We start from the raw sequence: 15,204 nt of genomic DNA, 5'->3' as shown, positions 1-15,204 counted from the left end.
TAGGAGAAATCCTGCCAGGGGCATTGAGCATGATGAGGAGAGTGGGGAGGAAGAAAGGAGAGGCGTCACTCACCTGGGGCACAGACGCTCTAGGCCACGCCACATTGACTCGGCTGCTGCAGATTAAAACACCATTTTTTTTACCCTAACCAAGGTATCGGGCGCATTTTAAAAGAGACAACCAAGAAGGACTTACTCTCATCAAACGGATGCTACCCGTGGTTTGGGGGAGTGGGTTACAGTGGATACAGAGTCGCTTTAACTCCTTACATTCCAAACCCGACCTCAATGATGGCCAATTTCTGGGAAAATCTCTTAAAATGAATTTGGTGAGGGCTGATCATCTCTAGATATTATCTGTAAAAAATGAAGCACTGACCACTTAACACTTACATTAGGATAACACTTCCTGTCACTTTGTCCTGTTACACTGGGGACAGGGTGCGCCATCACCTTCTTCTCATCAGACTTCAGGATACAATGGAAGGTAACGTTCCACTGGCATAGGTGATAGTGTACAGTAGCTCCTCCTTCCTCCATATACAGTGACTTCTGCACAAGTCACAGAGCATGATCAATTAACTCTCCCATAGAAGTTCATAGGTCATTTTCTAATTGGTTCTATCACAGTTTCTGACACAGACAGAGATGGCAGCAGAGAGCATTGTGTTGTATTACAAATAAATACATCACTTCCTGTAGGACGTACAGCAGATGATAAGCACCTTGATTTATTTTATTTTTTTTATTAATTTTATTTCCCACAGAAATACCCCTTTAAGGCCATTGCAGCATGTGTTACTTTCAATAACTTGCGTTGACTATACTCCTCCTGCAAACCTGACCTGTTGGCGACCTTCAGGCATCGCTGACAATGAGCATCTTGTAACAAAAGCTGTGAGACTAACACAATAGACAGGAAAAACCTGCATGTCTTTGGAAGCAGAAGAATAGGAATACATGCAAACACTGTCAGTCAATACTTTCTTGAGAACAATGGCTGCCACAGCTACAAAAGACTCTGACACAAAGCGAGTTAAAGGCTTGGTAAAAATTCATGCGCAGTCATTTCATGCTAAGTATGTGAGATAATAAAACTGATAAAGTGCAAGGACTAACCTCAAGGGAATATACTGTAAGTAGGGATATATATATATATATATATATATATATATATAGTGTGATATGTACTGTAAGACACCTACATACCATATAATGCTCCGGTAATATGGCAGTACTGGCCACTACACATTTCTATATGGAAATTAATTTAAATGGGCGCTATCACTTTAAAAAAAAATATTGACATTGGTGTTTTTGGTAGTGTTGAGCGGAACTATCAAAATGTTCGGCTTTGGCAATGTTATCTGAACCTGAACACTCAGTGTTTGATCCCCCCGCAGTTGAAGAAGTTGGATGCTGCCCTAATATTTGCATCTGTCTGGGGATGAGGGTGAACTCTTCTTGTTCAATTGTTTTTAATCACCAAAATACTCCACCACACATTGAAAAGTATAAAAATACTTTATTATACTCAATCCCACATACAAGACCACAGAAAGATATCTTTAAGTATCATCTCCCAGCAGGATGCAGACAAGGTTGGGGGTTGGTTACAATACCATGTCCACTGCAAGCACAGTCTGTCTATCTATCTATCTATCTATCTATCTATCTATCTATCTCCTATCTATCTATCTATCTATCTATCTATCTATCCTGCTATTTCCCCTATCCCTCTGTATCCTGCACCACACTGTATCTTTATCATTAATAATACAGGAACATGAGTTCTATCACTGTTGGTAGCATAGAGAAAGCCCTCACCCCTCACTATACTCTATGGTCTTAATTAGACTTATAGTCTTACCAGCTACTTATGGAATAAAGGTGTTAAAAGCATTGCCAGCCCAGCAGATGTTACCATTCATCTACTAGTACTAAAGGCTAGAATTATAATCTCATTACTGGTTATAGGTAACAGCATTGGCAGTGTTGTCTCTATGTGGGGCCGCAGATGTAGAGCCACTGGTCGGGGCCGCAGGGTAGTAATTTCCAGGTAACTCTGGGTAAGGGGTGTGATAACCTAATTTATTTCTATTTATTTGAGCCTTGTTACCATACTACTGTCTACGAGTAATAAGGATTGAACCGGAGTAGAGAAAGAGCAAGAGTGTACCAAAAGAGTCATGGCCTACGTGCCCGGTTCTCTCAAGGAATTTACAGACACCCTGTGTACCAGTTTACTTCTCTTTCTTTCCAGGGAAACTTTTCTCAAGGAGTTATTGGCAATCTAGTACCTTAGCTGACCTCCAGTCGTGTTGGGACTTTCCATAGAGTTGGGAACCAACGGCACGAACATGGCCAAGTTTGGAGCAGCCCGAGCTCGAACCTTGTGCAGTGTGTTTCGGACAATCCTAAACCAAGGGAGCCTGAAGGTCCCAATGATCAGCTACTGTATTTGAGGGTCTTCAGGGGAATAATATTAGGGACCAACATCACTCGCAACGACTGTATAGATCCTTCCTATTATCACTTTTGTGTCAGCTGAATGCACACCCCAGGGTCAGAGACTTCATTCTAGCTACCATTACCTATCTGTGCTGGTGTGGGAACCTACAGAGCCTAGCCAGCCCTTAGACTGTATCATGATAGTGGCACACATCAACCCAACCCAATCTTGATCTTTCCTCTAGAACTGGAATGGCACAACTCGAACACAGACAGGAGAAACAAAGAGTAATGTTGCTGAACTCTACTTGCCCAACCTTCTTGGGCCATCGTTGGTTCTGCCATGTCTACAGAGGACCCAAGTAACAGTCTCTTTGGACAAAAGAACCAAAAAAGCTTCCCTTTTCTGATCCTTGTACCTTTTGGGGAGTCCATGCTGGTCTCATGTGGAACTCTGTCTGACCTATATGTAGTGGCAGCAATAGACCTCTCCTGACCCAGTAACCTCCATGCACATGAGCTTCTCATAACTAGTGGGATTCTTGCCCTATAGCCCCCCTGCCTGATACACACCTTCTTGCTTGGAATATTCCTAACTTACTCCTCACTTCTCCTTCTAACATAGTTGCCTATTGTTTCTTTTTGTAAATCCATATGTGCAAAGAGTCCGTGGAGCCTCATTCATGAGTCTCGGAAGATGGGACTAGCCAGGTATTCCTCCAGGGAAGGACCCAGCTAAGGAGTGCCTCTTGTACGGAGACCACAAAAACCACCTCAGTAAGTGGATCTTTTAGTCAATATCCAACTCAATTTACAAGTCTAAGGAAATGACAAGGGAAATACCAAAGCAAGGTATCCATCCACTGACAGCTGTGTCGGGGTGTTGCCCCTCATCAGTGTGGAGTAGAATTCTGGCTAGGCAGGAGCAATGCCCAGTAGACCACCATGGTAAAGTTAGACCAGCTAAAGAAGACATTGTCAGCAGCTAGTAAAATCGCTCAACACAGTGAAAACCTAGATGCATTGCCCCCTGGGAAATACAAATCTGCAAAAAGAGTCTGTGGAGCCTCATTCGAGAGTCTTGAAACACGGGACTAAGTACATTAAGGATGACACAGCATCAGGTCATGAACCGGGGGCACCAACCTCTTAAGCTCGAGCTTTGAGAGCTTTTCCAGTCTGGAGAGCGGGAGAGGGTTTTTTATGGGGATTTGCTCCTTCTCTGGACAGTTCCTGACATGGACAGAGGTGACAGCAGAGAGCACTGTGTCAGACTGGAAAGAATACACCACTTCCTGCAGGACAGACAGCAACTGATAAGTACTGGAAGACTGGAGATTTTTTAATAGAAGTAAATTACAAATCTCTTGCACTTTCTAGCACTAGTTCATTTGAAAGAAAAAAAAAGGTGAACAACCCCTTTAAAGTGGTATTCCTATCTCAACTTATATAGTTATACTTATAGTATTCGCCAAGTTAAATATTTTTGCAAACACATTCATTTAGCAACCTTGTCCCTTTCTCCTGACAACTTGTTGTCTAAGTTACCGACCACCACTCTCCTCTAAAAGCAGTGGTCGGGCTGGTGTATATATAGCTACAATGTAGATGTATAGAGATAAGGGGGGAATTTTGACTGGGGTAGCCTGACACTGATTTTAAATAAAGCCCCGCCCCCATGCACCCCACCAGATTTACTAAGAGAAGCGCGCCTCCAAGAAAATCCAGGGGATCTGTGACAGGCACAAACATCTACACCTACTAAGGAGCAGGTGTAGAATTTTGCTAGTAGGCGTAAATCATGATAAATCAGGTGGGGGAGGAGGCCACACCTCCTCCATAGTTGCCAACAGTCCTGGTTTTGCAGGGACTGTCACGATTTTGAGGAGACAGTCCCAGCAAAACCATGTCCCGGCTTTGTTCGGAATATCCGCCCCCGTTGTGGGAAGCCCACTCTCTGTCATGGGAAGCTCCACCCCCAAATGTTGCCAACCATGCACAATAATGATAAATTCTACTTTATAACATACATATAAAAGTATACTATAGCTATATACACACACACACACACACATATATATATATATATATATATATATATATATATATATCAGCCAAACCACGGCTCTTAGAGCAGAGAGGTGGTTGGTGACCTAGACAAAAAATTGTCAACAATAGGAAGGAAGGAGAGCAGCATATCAGGAGAAGAAGGCAAGATTGCTAATTGAATGTATGTGCAAAAATATATAACTGGAAGAACCCCATCAGTTTAGATGGTAATACCCCTTTAAGTAGACTACAATGCTTCTTTAAGCGGTCCTTATGGATTTAGAGGGGCCCAAAGGCTCCATGTCTTATAAAGTGCATATAATACATAGACCAGGGATGGGGAACCTTCAACCCTCCATCTGTTGCAAAACTACAATTCCCATCATGCCTGGACGGCCAAAGCTGTCCAGGCATGATGGGAATTGTAGTTTTGCAACAGCTGGAGGGCCGAAGGTTCCCCATCCCTTACATAGAGAGTCCTATTTAAGAATATATATAGTATATAAAGCAGTACTCACCTAGGAGAAGGCAGCAGGGTCCGAGAGTGCCAGGCATAGGTAGCAAGCCTCATCTACACAGCCAGCGTCGTCCCCTGTTACTTGCCTATTCTCTGATGTGCGGTGCATTAAATTTTTACAGGTAAACATAGTGATGTCCAATGTGAACAGTCAAAGCGGTGTCATTGTCACTGCGAGCGTCTTCCCTTACTTACGCTGCCCTAGAAGTTTTCACCCCTCGGCTTCATTGTCTCAGATGGCGCGGCCAGCAGATTAGCGGCCATGGATCTTAGGGAAAGGTAATGGAAGTAAGCAGAACCTTAGGCTATTTCCTAGAATAGCCGCCAGATTACACACAGACATTCCCTCGCACGCAGGCCACTAACTTCCAGAAATAGTTAATCCCTTCCCGGGTCCATTAGAGAAGGTGTAGCTGGAAAGCTCCGGCAAGAGGATTTATTTACCACTGGACGGTTAACACTTCCCCTGCTGGTTGGAACATATCAACATACTATATCTATACACATCTAATATATATATATATATATATATACACACGTGTGTGTGTGTGTGTATACAACTATTATTTGTACTGTATATATGTAAGTGCAATGCTTTCATGTTTACTGTATATGTATATATGTTTGTTACAATGATCACAGAAGATTAAAAAGGAGGCTGTAAAAAAAATATGTAGTTATACTTGGAGGACTGAGATAGATAGATAGATAGATAGATAGATAGATAGATAGATAGATATGAACACTTAGTGCAGAGTGGTGGTTGTCAACAATAGGAGGGAAAGAGCAGCATATCAGGAGGCAAGTTTAATAAATGTAGTTTAAAAATATTTAACTTGACTTATCCTACAAGTTTAACTTTATTAGCTGAGATGGTAATTTCCCACTGCCAACTGATGTCAGAAGGTTATTTACATTTAAAATTTCATTTAATTTAAAATCTAATTTTTCCCAAGACTTATCAGCTGCTGCATGTTCTGCAGGAATTGGCATATTCTTTCCGGTCTGACACAGTGCTCTCTGCTGCCACCTCTGTCCGTGTCAGGAACTGTTCAGAGCAGAAGAGGTTTTCTATGAGAATTTGCTACTGCTTTTAAAAAATGTAATAGGTTAACTGGCTAGGTGGGAGCAATGCCTAGTAGAGCATATTTGCATATTTGTGTTTCCCAGGGGGCAATGCACCTAGGACTTCACTGCATTGAGCGCTTTCACTAGCAGCCAGCAGTGTTGTCGTTTGGCTGGTCTCCCTGAGTTCAGCAATCTGTCTCTCTTATGGCTCTACTAGACATTGCTACCACCTAGCCAGAATCCTGCTCCACACTGATGAGGGGCAACACCCCGAAACAGCTGTATGTGGATGGTTACCTAGCCTTGGTTTATCCCTTGTCATTACATTGACTTATAGGGCCACTTAATATAGTGGATTTGGTGGTTTCCTTACAGGAGCTGCCCCTTGGCTGGGTCCTTCCCGGAGGGATATCTGGCTACTCCTGTGTTTTTAGACTCTTCAATGAAGCTCCATGGGCTCCTCTTTTGCATATTCATGTTTCCCAGGGGGCAATGCACCTAGCACTTCACTGCATTGAGAGCTTTCACTAAGAGCCGGCAGTGTTGTCGCTTGGCTGCTCTCCCTGAGTTCAGCAATCTGTTTCTCAATAGTGTAGTATATTTGCTATTTATTGTAGTATATTTGCATATCTTATTTTCCAAATTATTAAAATAAAATGTTATTGTTCCTGCAAAGGGTAATGGGGTAGAACCCCCCCCCCCCCAAACAAAAAAAAAAAACACAGATATACCCTAAAAGACAATGATAAAGGGTGACATTTATCATTACTGGCGAGCAGGAGGGGCTGGGCGAGTGGCACCTCAAATGCAACATGCTGAATCCTTCTGCCCCCCCCCCCTTATGGCACACATCCACATACATATGTGTATGACAAGCTTTAGTTTCCTATATTCCTGCGTATGCCGTTGTCTGCGGCCATCATCAGAAGAAAACGTGCCCTATACACTAAGTTGGCATCGAACCAGCAACCTAATGATTACTAATGTTTCAGCCAGGCGAGCTAGCAGGTACATGCAAACCTATACATCAAAGTGACCAAAGGGGAAAGGGATACTGTAAATGATATTGGTAAAGAAAGGGAACTGCACTATTCCTATGCTGCCGGGAAAATACAGTAGGTACTAAATATTCTATTGGTAATTTGTGAAATGATCATTAGACATCACATACCCCAGGCTGGGCACTTTCTTCCAAGACTCTATGTACGGGGTTGTGTTCCCATTAGAATAGTAGACCTCACTATGGACATTTGGCCTTATTTTATTATATGTTTTGTTTTTTTTTTATTTAAATAGAAGAAACGTCTGCTTCAAAATTGAATAGTATAAATATTATTCCTCACTGTAAAAACAGAAAAAAAACCCAAAAACATACCCACCTGCTGCAGGCTGCTCCGGTTTCCTCCAGCTTCTCCCTCTGTCTTCGGACTTTGTGAGCCAATGAGTGACATTACTCATACACCGCAATGCTGGGGGAGAGGAGTGGCCTCTTGAGGCCAAAGTCATAGTGCTGCCTCTGGCCAGAAGAGGGATTGACAGGGCAGAGAGCCAATGGCTCCCAGCCCTGTCAAACTTAACACCGCATCTTACTGTATGTGCTCCTAATTAGGACTGCTTACAGTTATAGTGCCATCGCCAGCACCCGGTATCACTTGCACAGGTGCTGCTACTGGCTCGGGCTGCCAAGCAATGCACCCAGAATTCTGAACAGTTTCCAGTAGGGATGGTTTGAACCTGCCGAGGTACGAACCCGAACTCTCGGCAATGATTCCCGCTGTCTGCCCGCTCCGTGGAGAGAGTGGATACAGCGGGAGGACTGCCTGGAAAACTGGGACACAACCATAGGCTGTATCCCAGTTTTCCAGGCGGTCCTGCCGCTGTATCCACCCGCTGCACGGAGCGGTCAGACAGCGGGAATCTGATGGCGAGCGTTCCGGTTCATACGAACCCGAACCTCGGCAGGTTCGGACAATCCTTAGTTTCCAGATGCACAACCGGAGATGTTAGAATTCCGAATGCCCCCATAAGGTTCTATGCGACATTTGCGCCAGAATTCCAGACCATTATAGGACATGTCCTATAATTTCCAGGTCTAAATTTCAGCACTGACACCCTTCAGGAAAAATCCTGAAGGGTGTCCATGCCCAATAGAACCCTATGGGTCAGAAAATTCGAAATCCGGATAGATTTTACTGAAGTGTGAAGGGGGCCACAGCTCTGGTGACTAGGATGAAAAATGTAAGGAACAAATAAAACACCTCAATGGAAATCGATAGTGACTGATTTTGTAAAATATTTTTTTTCATCTCCTTTAAAGTTTTTACTGCCATAGAAATGCAGTGTTTATTCATTTATTTATTTTTCTAAAGAAAGGCAATATTGGTGATCATTGACCTGATCTATAGAGCAGTAGATGCAAAGCAGCTCTCTGAATATGTACCCCCCCCCCCCCCCCCCAACTGCCTACTCAGCTGACGGCACGGCTGGATAGATATCAATGAAAGCATTCAGAAGATACCTTTGTTGCCAAGTCTATGTTCAATAAATATTATGTAAACTGGTGCCAACCGCGTGTGACTTTATCCCAAACCAAGTCGCTACCTTGGTATATGTTCCAATAAACATCCAAACCACGGGACAGGACAAAAAATAGTTGCAAAAAACTTTCTTTCTTTATAATAGCATAGTTGAAAATATGTAATAAAAGCATCTACAAACAACAAATAGATGTCACCAAAGTGCTGAGGACGAGTAGATGCTGGTCTTTACAATTTTCATAAACAAAAACCTTTATTTGAGCTGTGAATAGTGTCAAAGAGGTGGAGCCTATTATTCTCTGGGCCTTAGAATCCCTATGCCTTATTGTGCTATGTGGGTATAATCAGCACATGCTGCATACAGCACAGTGAGGTGTAGTGGTTCTAAGACCCAGGGAATAATAGGCTCCGCCTCCTTGACACCATTCACAGCCTAAATAAAGTTGTTGTTTTTTTTAAATTAAAACAAAAACACAGACACGGGCAACAAAAATATATTCTGAATGCTTTCATTGATACCTATCCAGCAGTGCCATCAGCTTGGTAAGTGATCAGGGGGCTACAGATTCACTTTAAAGTTACAGGTCTGTTCACACTCTATGGAGGAGATTTCTCAAACATGGTGTACAGTGAAACTGGCTCAGTTGCCCCTAGCAACCAATCAGATTCCACCTTTCATTTTCCAAAGAGTCTCTGAGGAATAAAAGGTGGAATCTGATTGGTCGCTAGGGGCAACTGAGCCAGTTTCACTTTACACAATGTTTGATAAATCTCCCCGTTCATAACCCTATTACACATACTGTCCACCTAGTTTTGGACCACCCTGTATATACAGTATATGGAGGTCCAAAAGTAGACGGACAGAAAGTAGATGGATCTGTGAAACTGGCTCAGTTGCCCCTAGCAACCAATCAGATTCCACTTCATTACTCACAGACTGTTTGGAAAATCAAATATGGAATCTGATTGGTTGCTAGGGGTAACTGAGCCAGTTTCACAGATCCATCTACTTTCTGTCTGTCTACTTGGTCCAAAACAAGGTGGACAGTATGTGTAATAGGGTTATGAAGGGGGAGATTTCTCAAACATGGTGTAAAGTGAAACTGGCTCAGTTGCCCCTAGCAACCAATCAGATTCCACTTTTCATTCCTCACAGACTCTTTGGAAAATGAAAGGTGGAATCTGATTGGTTGCTAGGGGCAACTGAGCCAGTTTCACTTTACACCATGTTTGATTGATAAATCTCCTCCTATGTTCTTGGTAGGCTGACCTGAATTATCATTTTTTCCCCTTAATATTTTGGTATAATAATCTTTAGTATAAAACATTAATTTCTTTAGACCGAGCCCTACAGGTTTCCCTGCAGAGAGCAGCTCTAGGGTACAGTAGTATACTTTGTATGGCAGTGGAAATCAATCCTAGGCCCGGCCTGCTGAAATATTAATGCTTCCAATTAGAATAATAGGCGAGGAGCTAATGTGTCGGTCTGAGAGAAGCGGCCAAGGTAAGAGCCGATCCACAAAAGAGGAATTAATTAAAGTTTTATACTGGATTTATGCACAGCGTGAAGGTGCAAAAGACAATGCATTATTGTGCAAACTATTTCTCACCTTCAGGACAATCGCTTTGTTTTATTAGTTACCAAATAGCGACAGATGTTTCCTCATGTAAGGTCTGAAGTAGTTATAAATCCAAATATTATTCCCAAAAATAATATCAGTAGAAATAAGAATTATACATAGTTGCTTTTATGCAAACTTCAAAAATAAAAATACAAAAAAAAAAATAAAAAGATAAAAACAGTCAATAAGGAAAGTATTGCTCACATTATGTATGATTCCCATAGAGCATTGTGGGTAATTCGCTAATAATTTTACTAAATACTCTTAAAGGGGTATGCCTATCTGGACATCTAAGGTATCCCAATATGCAAAAAACACTGCAGAGACACCATCACGTGTCTCAACGTCAGTGAGCTATCCAGACCTTCTTCCGGGAAGGAACTACCAAGCCAAGGAATGTCTCCAGTCAAGGAAACCACCCAAGCAAGGTATCCATCCACAGACAACTGTTTCAGGGGTTTTGCCCCTCATCAGTGTGGAGTAGGATTCTGGCTAGTGGGAGCAATGCTTAGTAAGTGCATGCAAAAGGACGCTGGATGACCTCAGGGAGATCAACCAAAACACCGCAGAGACACTATCACGTGTCTCGACGTCAGCGTATTCTAGAACATTGCCCCCTGGGAAATCAAATATGCAAAAAGCATTGCAGTGACACCATCACGTGTCTCAACGTCAGTGTACTAGCCAGACCTTCCTCCGGGAAGGAACAACCAGCGTCCTTTTGCATGCACTTACTAGGCATTGCTCCCACTAGCCAGAATCCTACTTCACACTGATGAGGGGCAAATACCCTGAAACAGCTGTCTGTGGACAGATACCTTGCTTGGGTGGTTCCCTTGACTGGAGACATTCCTTGGCTTGGTTTTTCCTTCCCAGAGGAAGGTCTGACTAGCTCACTGACATCGAGACACGTGTTGGTTTCTCTGCTGTGTTTTGGTTGATCTCCCTGAGCTCAACCAGCGTCCTTTTGCATCTATGGTATCCCTTCTGGTAGATATAGGTCTCATGTTTTGGACCCACACCAATCTTAAGAGTCAGTCCCCCAACCCTACTTGACCTGCTTGTAGTAGCTGAAGGGTAGTTGGAAAATGCTAAATGGACTTTTTTACAGTTTACTTAAAGCAATACTGTCACCCCTTACTCTCATATCATATAATCTGTGGTCCTCTCTATTATGTGTGTGCTCAGTAGTCCTGAATATTCATGAGCACCAGCACACTCTGGCAGTTGTCTATCTATACTGTGTATAGACAACTGTTAATCAGCAGCTGGAGTGTGGCCTAAAGCCCATTAAAGGGGTTAACCAGGCCTATAAAACATGGCCAATTTCTTTGGAAAACAGCACCACTCATGTTCTAAGTTTGAGTGTGATTTTGAAGCTCAGTTTTGTTGATGTCAATGGAGCTGAATTGTAATACCACACACAACCTGAGAACAAGGGATAACCCCTTTAAATATCCTTAGGTTTTACTTTGGTCAGGACATGGGGGAAGCTTCTTTTGAAGCCAGTGGTCTTACACAAAGTCACAGGATTGTGAGGAGAAGAAGGAAGCAGGACATGGCTGTCTAGTATTATAAATGACACATGTTGTTGAAGGGCTTGGATACTTCTTGTGTCTACACACCCTGAGTAATGTTCAAACTTATCATTAATGCTGCACTTAGAATAAAATGGACTGTATCATACTGCTAGCTCTTCTCCTGGACAGCATGGTTTCCTCATGTATAACCTCTGATTGCAATGGCCATTGAAACCTAAAGAAACCGTACAATGAATCATAGAAAAAACAGTAGGGGTAAAAAGGCTGAGAAATCTGTTGAGCACCCACTCGGTGCTTCAGGTAAAATTACTGTGTTCACCTCTGAGCATACATATACAGTCTGATGGTTGTTTCATACAACATATAATTATAGACGTTAGGTTATAAACAATGACTGCCGGCTGAATGCTCTGCCCTTCTCGTCTATTGCTTTGACTTGAGTCTTACTTTTCAGCTGTTTTGGCTTTCTCTGCATTATAAGGTACTGAAATCCTATACCATCATTATATATATATATATATATATATATATATACACACACACATATATATATATATATATATATATATATATATATATATATATATGGGATACTATACTGCAAAGAGCTTCAAAGTAGTGTTGTTGTTTTTTTTAAAGCTTTGTGGGTGTTCTTGGGTGGATCGAGTGGATCGTATAAGCGTTCAGATGTCATTTTAGACGTCTGTTTTATAATAATATGCTTTTTATCTGATTGTTGTTACCAAATGTTAGTGAATATTTTAGAAATTTTAAGAATTCTTCATCCCTGTATAGAAAGGTTTGCAAACAATAACCTGCAAAAAAGGAGTCCGTGGAGTCTCAGTCGCGAGTCTCAAAACACGAGAATAGCCAGATAACCTTTCGAGGGAAGGAAAACCTGTTGCCAAGAGGTGCCTCCCAGTGGGGAGATCACCAAACCACCCTGATATGTCGCCCCTTAAGTCCCACTTGGTTGTGAGTATTGGAACATAAGTAGGGAAATACCAGGATGGCCCCTTCTACATCAAAGTCTAACTCAGTTGCGAGTATTGTGAGATGACAAGGGAAAAGCAAAGGATCCATCCACAGACAGCTGTTTCGGGGTATTTGCCCCTCATCAGTTAGAAGCATGATTCTAGCCAACAGGGGGCAATGAAAACTAGATGAAACACAACAATGACTGAGCTCAGGGAGATCAGCGTAAAAAAAAATCCAATGGAGCACTCAGTCTCTATTGATACATTACCCCCTAAAAAATTTGAATATGCAAAAAAGGGGCCCGTGGAGCCTCAGTTGTGAGTCTTAAAACGCTGTCACTTTCCTCTTGCTCGCCGCCCATCTTTTCCCAAGGCTCCAGCTCCTCCCCTTGCCGACAGTCCATGTCTTCCTTGGGTCGGCGCGCACGTCCCTGTCTCCTAGGACACATGCCGACTCTACTTAAACTTAAGGGGACAGTGTGCCCCTGATTGGCTGCTGCATAAGCAGCCTTCTAGTATAAATTGCAGCTCTGCCCTGCCCTACTCGTTGGATCCTCTGCATGCTTCCAAGGGTGTGGTCCCAGCTTGTAAGCATTACACTATACCTGCTGAAACCAATGGGATGCATATGTAACACAGATCTTCCACAACCTCCGGGACAAGAGACGCTCTTGCTATTGATGGACGTCCGGAATGAAAGATATTTCTCTGGTGATTCAGAATTCTCTCATTGAGTACTTGAATATGGGTCTTATATACCTAACAACCTCTTATATACAAGAATTGTGTCAGTAGTATGATATATTGAGTTGGATTATTAAAGGTGTTTCACATTAAATTGGTAAAATCAGCACCACATATATAATGTAAAGGGGTACAAACGAGCCATTTTCAGGTACAAAAGTTTACATGGCTCTACTGTTCATCTCAACCATTGGATCTGATCACTTCCTCGATTGTTCTCTGAACGGTGTCCATGCTCTGTACAGTGTGTGATATTGCACATGCTTCCCAACAATCCTCTTTGCTTGGATGATCAGTGGAGACCAACTGCCAATTCTTCAGAGACAGGCCAGGAGATTGCAGTTGAACTGAGCATGTGTGACCACCTTTGTGGATTCCACAAGGTGGACACATCCAAAGGCAAAAAGTTCTTAACGCCAACCAATATAGTAAATACTGTATATATAGAGTTTTAACCTATTTATCATAATGTTCTAGGAAAATCCTATTAAAGCAGCTATATATTACATTTTTTAAATAACTAATTATTTTCCCTTCTAGTTCATTGCATTTACAAGTAATCTTCCTTGCTGTACAGTATTAGCAGTAATGGAGGAGTTCCATGATGTAAGACCCCTGCAGATCCTAATGAACATACTTTGATCGGCTCACCAGTTCTTCAATGATCCGGAGGTTGGAAAGGTTTTTACTGTAAAATACCAACCAGATGGAGGATTTCCCTGCTCAGATGCATAGCCAGCTTCCTGAAGCCATAGTGTACACTGAAGTGCTAGATTTTCTGTTTTCCTAAAAAATAAGAACTCTCCTGAAAACCTAGTAGAGGTTTTGCTGAATTGCTAAATATAAGGCCTCCCCTGAAGTAAGACCTAGCAAAGTGTTTGCTAGTTGTCCCCTACCTTCACCGTCCATTGTAGAGCAGCTGCATGCAGGACGTGAAGACTGTCACCTGCTGCCTTCTGTCCGTCCTGCGGCCGTCATTCATAAATGTGCAGGCAAGGCATCAATAGGCCCATAGCCTGCCAACACCAACACTGCCTGCCCGGACGAATTCTGGGATTTCATGCTTTTCAGTGGAATTTCCCTTTAAGGCCCATCTTCCCTATGGCAGAGGAACTTCAGATATTTACTTACACATTATTTACACTCACCCCGACTCAATGATTCTTTATGGGAGGCAAGGTCAAAGGCAAATTTCAGACCATAAAAAAATTCAGAGTACTCGTCCGTATCCAATGGCCCTGGGCTGAGCGTACATGTATAACGCGTGCTGCAACGGAATAAATAACCTTATTAAAACCATTAGAATAACTGCATTGTGTAACATTGTTTGTATACAGGCAATAATAGATGAGCGTGCGGTGTAATTCATCACGAGGAAAGTAATGATTTATATTAAAGCAGCTGGAAGTCATAATGTAAAGAGCCATCAAGTTCTCGCCAATAAATTTATGATTCGCACAATGGTTCATACAATGGCAACAATGACGAATGGTACCTGGCACCAAACGTGCGAGCGGAATGACAATGGGGCTGACAAAGGAATTCACAGTAAGTGAATGGGGCAGGTTAGAAGCTGTGAAAAGTATAACTTATACAATTAGACGTGGGTAGATATTTTGGAAAACTTTTGTGTAGTTTTAATGGGGCCCCTGAAGTAGAGTGCCTCGCATTCGGAGCCCACCCACCCTACATCCTCTT

At 42.5% G+C, this 15,204-nt stretch overlaps 1 protein-coding gene across 1 annotated transcript in view; it reads right to left on the bottom strand.

Annotated features, from left to right (window-relative positions):
• The window catches only part of MYO3A (myosin IIIA), a 107,530-nt gene extending 93,303 nt beyond the window's left edge, over positions 1-14,227 (bottom strand). Inside the window, exon 1 of the mRNA XM_069959093.1 lies at positions 14,144-14,227. The gene's annotated coding sequence lies outside the window, so the exon portion shown is untranslated. The remainder of the gene's footprint in view (positions 1-14,143) is intronic.
• Between the last annotated feature and the right edge of the window lie 977 nt (positions 14,228-15,204).

The sequence above is a fragment of the Dendropsophus ebraccatus genome, chromosome 2, assembly GCF_027789765.1.
Source record: "Dendropsophus ebraccatus isolate aDenEbr1 chromosome 2, aDenEbr1.pat, whole genome shotgun sequence".
In the NCBI taxonomy this organism is placed as follows: domain Eukaryota; kingdom Metazoa; phylum Chordata; class Amphibia; order Anura; family Hylidae; genus Dendropsophus; species Dendropsophus ebraccatus.
The sequence above is the reverse complement of the archived record's forward strand: the minus strand, read 5'-3'. Positions and strand labels throughout refer to the sequence as shown.